The sequence below is a fragment of the Cebus imitator genome, unplaced genomic scaffold (assembly GCF_001604975.1).
Source record: "Cebus imitator isolate Cc_AM_T3 unplaced genomic scaffold, Cebus_imitator-1.0 Scaffold200, whole genome shotgun sequence".
Lineage (NCBI taxonomy): Eukaryota > Metazoa > Chordata > Mammalia > Primates > Cebidae > Cebus > Cebus imitator.
In genome coordinates this window covers 110,438-118,114 of record NW_016107515.1, presented here as the reverse complement: position 1 = coordinate 118,114, position 7,677 = coordinate 110,438, and positions in this window count along the sequence as shown.

Sequence of the window (7,677 nt, the reverse complement as noted above, 5' to 3'; positions counted from 1 at the left end):
AAAGAAAGCGGTCTGGTGCAGTGGCTCATGCCTATTATCCCAGCACTTTGGGAGGCCGAGGCAGGTGGATCACTTGAGGTCAGGAGTTTGAGACCAGCCTGACCAACATGGTGGAACCCCATCTCTTCTAAAAACAAAAAATAAAAAATTAGCCTGTTGTGGTGGTGTGTGCCTCTAATCCCAGCTACTCGGGAGGCTGAGGCAGGAGAATTGCTTGAACATGGGAGGTAGAGGTTGCAGTATGCCAGCATTGTGCCACTGCACACCAGCTTGGGTGACAGAGCAAGATTACATCTCAAAAACAAGACAAAAAGAAAAGAAAAGAAAAGAAAGGAAAGAAGAAAAAAAGAAGGAAGAAAGAAAGGAAGAGGAAAGTGGGAGTAAACTTCTTTCTCTAGTTTTGTTCTGACTGATCTCATCCTTAACTACTCAATTCAGCCACACAAGTACTTACTGATCACATTATACGTAGAAAGTGCTTCCAGAAACAAAGATCGGTGAAACAGTGCCTATTCTCAAGGAGTTGGCCCTCTAGTAGAGGGTTGGTCAAGATACATATACAACAGGCCCAAAGAGACGTGCTAGCAGGAGGAAATGGGTCTTGGAGAAGCAGTGCTTGGACTAGAACTTAAGGACCATAGGATTTCTGCTGGGGCTAAGTTCTGGGGAAGCACTGTGAGCACAAAGGAGACCAGTTAGTTTCCTACATTGCCGATCAGGTTAGAAGATTAGAATCATGTCTGAAAAGTTGTTACAGACGTTGAAGGGTATTGGTCCAGTTTCTCATTTAATACAGAAAGCCATTCTACTTGATGAAAGTAATCAGGAGGTAATGCAATGTGGCTACTGCAAGGGAGCCATGGTCCCTGGTAAAGCACATTGCATTTATAGACCTGCTTTCTACCTTGCTTTCACTTGTAGGCTTTATCAAGCTCCTCAACCTCTCTGAGAACCTGCTTCCCTGTCTATTCCAAGCTTGGCACATACTATAACTAATATATGTGAAAATTCTCAGCAAGTGTTATAAGCTCTGTTTATCAGCTGAGCACGGTGGTTTATGCCAGTAATCCCAGCACTTTGGGAGGCTGAGGTAGAGGATCCTTTCAGGCCAAGAGTTGCCTTGGCAACATAGTGAGGCTCTGTCTATACAAAAAACTTTAAAAATCAGCCAGATGTGGTGGCGCACACCTGTAGCCCCAGCTCCTCAGGAGGCTGAGGCAGGAGGATGGCTTGAGCCCAGGAGTTCCAGGCTGCAGTGAGCTATGGAACACCACTGAATTCCAGCCTGGGTGACAGAGCAGGGCCCTGGCTCAAAAAACAACAACAAAAAAACCCGTTTTACCTTTTTTTTTTTTTAAGTGGAGTCTCACTATGTATCCCAGGCTGGAGTGCAGTGGTGCAATCTCAGCTCACTACCACCTCCACCTCCCAGGGGTTCAAGGATTCTCATTCCTCAGCCTCCAAGTAGCTGGGACTACAGGTGCATACCACCATACCTGGCCAACTTTTGAATTTTTTTTTTTTTTTTTGAGACAGAGTCTTGCTCTGTTGCCAGGCTGGAGTGCAGTGATGCAATCTCAGCTCACTGCAACCTCCACCTCCTGGGTTCAAGCGATTTTTCCACCTCAGCCTCCCGAGTAGCTGGGACCACGGGTGCGTGCCACCATGCCTGGCTAATTTTTTTTGTATTTTTAGTAGAGATGGGGTTTCACCATGTTGGCCGGGATGCTCTCAATCTGTTGACCTCGTGATCCGCCCACCTTGGCCTCCCAATGTGCTGGGATTACAGGCGTGAGCCACCGCACCCAGCCCAATTTTTGAATTTTTAATAGAGATGGGATTTCACCATGTTGCCTAGGCTGGTCTCCAACGACTGACCTCAGGTGATCTGCCCGCCTTGGCATCCCAAAGTGCTGGGATTACAGGTGAGCCGCCATGCCTTTCGTTGTTTTTTTCTTACTATTCTGGCTAATTTCTACTTGTCTTTGAAGGCTCAGCTGAGGACTAGTTGGGTGGAAAGCCTTGTCTGGTCATCCACTTACTTTCACCCTGCATTGAGTGGCCTGTTTGCAAGGTCATCGGTTCCCTAGAATATGAACTCCCGCAGGGGTGCCTGACTGACTTCTGTAATTCCAGAACCTGGCACAGTGCACAAGATATACAGTGGTGCAGTAGTTAATAGCTCTGGCCTTGAAAATCAGATCATCAGAGGTTGAATCCTGACCCTGCCACTTACTATGTGACTTTCGGCAAGATCCTTAGCCTCCTCCCTGGACCTCAGCTTCTTCAACTGCAAAGTGGGGATAATAATTATAATTACTTCATAGGCTGAAGTGAGGAGTTCAACACCCGCTCATGCACTTTTTTTTTTTTTTTTTTTGACAAGAATCTTGCTTTGTTGCCCAAGCTGGAGGGCAGTGGTGCGATCTTGGCTCACTGCAGCCTTTGCCTCCCGGGCTCAAGCGATTCTCCTGCCTCAGCCTCCTGAGTAGCTGCGACCACAGGCGGACACAACCACACCCAGCTAATTTTTGTATTTTTAGTAGAGACAGGGTTTTGCCATTTTGGCCAGGCTGGTCTTGATCTCCTGACCTCAAGTGATCCACCCGCCTCAGCCTCCTAAAGTGCTGGGATTACAGGGGTGAGCCTCCGCACCCGGCCGTGGGCTTATGCACTTAAACATCATGGCCCAGTGCCAGGCACAGGGAATTCAGAATAGTAAGTTACTATTGTTAAGTTCTCTGTATGTCTGTTGCACAAGTAGATGAGGCTGTAAATAACTACACTCTGTCTAAAAGGGCCAAGTTCTCATCAGAACACTTTGCTGAGCCCCTTGTGACCGAACCCCTAGCTCTGGGGCGAGAGACGTGCCTCTAAGGAGCTGCAGTCGGGAGTCAGCCAGGCGAGGGCGGGGCTCTGCATCTCGGCTCCCGCAGGGATGGAGGCTGGCGCGCGGGTCACGAGGGGGCTCGGGAGGCGGGGCTTCCGCACGCTGGTCACGCGGTCCGCTGTTGACACTTCCGGGTGAGACCGAGTGAGGCGGCGGGGCAGGGGCTGGCGCTCAGGCGGCGACCATGGCGTATCATGGCCTCACGGTGCCTCTCATTGTGATGAGCGTGTTCTGGGGCTTCGTCGGCTTCTTGGTGCCTTGGTTCATCCCTAAAGGTCCTAACCGGGGGTAAGTGCGCGAGGCCCGCGTTGGGAGGAACGCGCGGTGAGGAGAGGGCTGGCGGCGAAGGGCACGACCCCCAGACGGGTCTGAGACCCTGGCAGGGGCACCCCCTGCACTCCAGAGTCAGGCCCCCGATGCGGCCGAGCTCCTTGTGTTCCTTTTCGCAGCAGCTTCAGTGTCCTCCGGCCTGAGCGAGTGGAGGGTGACCTTTGGCGGACCCTCGTTGGAAACGACTTTTAGGGGAGTTTTTTTTCTTATCATTGTCCTGTATGGGGAGGTGCAGTCGGAAATGAGCAGACCGAATCTGGGAGAAACTGGGGTTTGTCCCAAGTCGGCTGTCTCCCTTTAGCCCTGCCTTTCGCCCACAGGAGGCCTCGTTTGCCTGAACTTAAGAAAGGATCAGATAAAACAAATTGCCCTCTGTCTCCCATGCTGTCGCCGTTGCCTACAGAACAAGCTTGTTCGACAACATTGAGCCCAGGCCTTGCATCTAATGGGCGCCAGGAGGTAGTTGGGGCCTGATCTAAAGCGAGATTAATTACCAGAGAGCAGGAGGTACTGTTGAGAAACCCCTGCGTCATACCTTTTGGAGGGCGCTCGGATCTTGTCTGTGAGTGTAAGAAGTGCTTAGAATGATTGGCTAAAAAAGATTTTTTTTTTTTTCCCAGACGACTTTGTTGATTAGAGAGCTCTGTCTATTTTGGAATTAAACTTTTTAACTGTAGGGTAAAATAGAGGGTTGTCTTCAAAGGAGCCTTGAAACACCCTCTTTCTGGTTCCTCTTTTCCTTTTTAGTCATTTTTTTCTCAGCTCAAGATCATGAGAAGTACAATTTCGACTGAAGTCGGTTTGTCAGCAACATCAATCTGTTGCTTCATTCCTTGAACCTAACTGGTGGCTTCACAGTGCCTGGTTTTCACAGTACCTTGTACGCACCGGAGGCACCCAGTAAATACCTGTTGAGTGGATACTTCTATTGTGTTTATTAAAAGAAAAAGATTTCTATTACTTCCTTAATATTTTGTGACCTGAACCCCTTTTGCTCCCTGGAATACACTTGATTTATTAGTTTAAAATAAATTACATATTTTATTTTAAAAAAAGGAAAAATGGTAGATGAATTTTTATTGTTTTTAAGTATCAAATTCCTCCTCCTTGGTAACACCAGTTATATGGGGTCATCTCTCCTACCTCTGGAGATTGATGGGCAGAGTCAGAATTTTGGCTTTATTAAAGCAATTGTATTTCCCGAATTTAATTGGACTTGTTTTTTCCTACTGGAGTTAGAGAACAACAAAGTGTTCCTTTGTTGTGTTTACATCTTCAACTGTTTCATTACCCTACTGTCTGCCTTTCTGGCTTTGTACTCAGAAAAGCGTTTATTAATGTACTAATAACACTGATAATTTCTTTCTTAAAGACCACCCTCTCCCCTTCCTTGGGATGTCATTGCCATTATCCAGGGTAATGAAACCCATCCTGTTTCCACTCAGTTTCTAGCCCTAATGAGTGTCATGATTCAGGTATTTGACCAACTAGTGATATATAGACATGTGTCACTTTACAAAGGGATACATTCTGAAGAATGTGTTGTTAGGGCTTTTGTGTGAACATCAAAGAGTGTACTTACACAAATACATGGTACACACCTAGGCTTACCTATTGCTTCTAGTCTACAAACCTGTTCAACATGTTACTGTCCTAAATACACAAATACCATTGTGCTACAACTGTATAGGCAGTTGTATTGTAGGCCTATACAGTTGTAACACAATGGTATTTGTGTATCTAAACATAGAAAAGGTACGGTAAAAATACACATCAAAGACTTAAAATGGTCCACCTGTATAGGGCACTTACTATGAATGGAGCTGGCAGGACCAGAAGTTGCTGTGGGTGAGTCAGTGAGTGGTGAATGAATGTGAAAGACCAAGACATTGCTGTATACTATGGTGGACTTTAGAAACACTGTACACTTAGGCTACGTGAAATTTCTGAAACAATATTTTTCTTTCTTCAAAAATAAATTAACCTTAGCTTCCTGTAACTTTGTGTGTGTGTGTGTGTGATGGAGTCTCGCTCTGTCGCCAGGCCAGAGTATAGTGGCGCACTCTTGGCTCACTGCAACCTCTGCCTCTTGAGTTCAAGCAATTCTTCTGCCTCAGCCTCCCGAATAGCTAGGATTACAGGCACACGCCACCACCTCCGGCTAATTTTTGTATTTTTAGTAGAGACAGGGTTTCACCATGTTGGCCAGGATGGTCTCGATCTCTTAACTCGCGATCCACCCACCTCGGCCTCCCAAAGTGCTGGGATTACAGACATGAGCCACCGCGCCCAGCCAGCTTCCTGTAACTTTTTTGCTTAAGCTTTTGAATTCTTTTTAGCTTTTGACTCTTTTGTAGTAACACTTGGCTTAAAACACAAGCAAGACTAGGCATGGTGGCTCATACCGTAATATGCAGCACTTTGAGAGGCCAGACAAGAGGATTGCTTGAGACCAGCCTGAGCAACATAGTGAGACCCTATCTAAAAAAAAATTTTTTTTTTTAATTAGTTGGACATGCTGGTGCATGCCTGTGGTCCTAGCTACTGGGGAGGCTGAGGGAGGAGGAGTGTTTGAGACCAAGAGTTCCAGGTTGCAGTAAGCTATGATCATACCACTGTACCCCGGCCTGGGCAACAGTAAGATCCTGTCTCTTCAAAAATGAAACAAGTCCAGTGGCAGAGTCTGGGGAAGAGGCTGCAGGTGCCATGTCCACCTTCATAGGTGGCCCGAAGAAGCCCCTGAAACAGCCCAAGAAGCAGGCCAAGGAGATGGACGTGGAAGTTAAGTTTTTTAAACAAAAAGAGGAGTAGAGGAAGCTGGAGGATCTAAAAGCAAAGGTCACAGGGAAGGGGCCCCTGGCCATAAGTAGAATTAAGAAATCTGGCAAAAAGCAAGCTATTCCATGTGCCTGAGGCAATTGATGGTGACCCTTGATTCCATTTGTATTTAAACATCTGGACTACCTGCTATAACATCTTTTTTTTTTTTTTTGACATGGACTCTCACTCTGTCACTCAGGCTGGAGTGCAGTGGCACAGTCTTGCTTACTGCAACCTCTGCCTCCTGGATTCAAGCAATTCTTCTGCCTCAGCTTTCCGAGTAGGTGGGAAGGCGCCTACCACCACACCTGGCTAATTTTTGTATTTAGTAGAGATGGGGTTTTACCACATTGGCCAGGCTGGTCTTGAACTCGACCTCAAGTGATCTGCCTGCCTCAGCCTCCCAAAGTGCTGGGACTACAGGTGTGAGCTGCTACACACGGCCCCCTGCTATAACATCTTTTGCCACCTGTAGTCAGAATGAAGTGTTGTCTTGGAGCCTGTTGTACATTGTACATGTAAGAGTATTTGAGAACAAATCAAAACACATACACATTGTACAGCTGTATAATTTTTTTTAAAGAGAGGGTCTTTGTCACCCAGTCTGGAGTGCAGTGGCTCCATCATAGCTCACTATGGCCTTGAACTCCAAGGCTCAAGGGATCCATCCACCTCAGCCTCCCACTAGCTAGGACTATAGGCATGCATCACTACACCCAGCTAATTTGTTGTTGTTTTGAGACAGGGTCTCGCTTTGTTGCCCAGGCTGGTCTCCAGCTTTGGCCTCAAGCAGTCCTCCCACCTCGACCTCCCAAAGTGCTGGGATTACAGGCATGAGACACCTCACCCAACTTATTTTTTTTCTTTATATCCTTGTTTTTTTTCCACTTAAATTTTTGTTTAACTTTTTAAACTTTTTTGTTAAAAACTAAAACACAAACACACATATTATTCTATGCCTACACAGGTTCAGGATCGTTAAGATATCACTAGGCAACAGGAATTTTTCAGCTCTCTGATAATCTTATGGACCACCTGTCATTTATGCAGTCGTTCGACTGAAAGGTCATTATGTGTCGATTGCCAAGTTCCTGTATTACCTGGGCCCAGTTCACAGCCTCTGCTGCAGCCCTTGCATTTCCTGCTCTTGGCTGGATCAAGCAGGTCTTGGAACAGTGTCTCTCCTAGGAGTTGCTATAATACATTTTGAGAAACACTGCACGTAGGTTGATGATCCCTGTGACCTTGAACAATTTAGTTAACTTTTCCATATTCCCATTTCCTCATTTTAAAATGGCAGTATGCTTTTCTGTAGGGATTTTTTAAAAAAGGAAATGTGAGTGCACTATTTAGTTAACTTTTCCGTGTTTCTATTTCCTCATTTTAAAATGGAAATAAGCTTTTCTGTAGGGATTTTTTTAAAGGAAATATGAGTATACAATTTAGTTAACTTTTCCATGTTCCCATTTCCTCATTTTAAAATGGAAATATGCCTATGAGGATTTTTTTTCCCTGGGGATTTTTTTCTTAAAAAGGGAATATTAGTGTTGAATTGTACTACTTCCCCTTTACCTCTTGAAAATACTGCAAATCATTTTGTTTGGTTTTTTTTTTTTTTTTTTTTTTTTTTTTTTTTT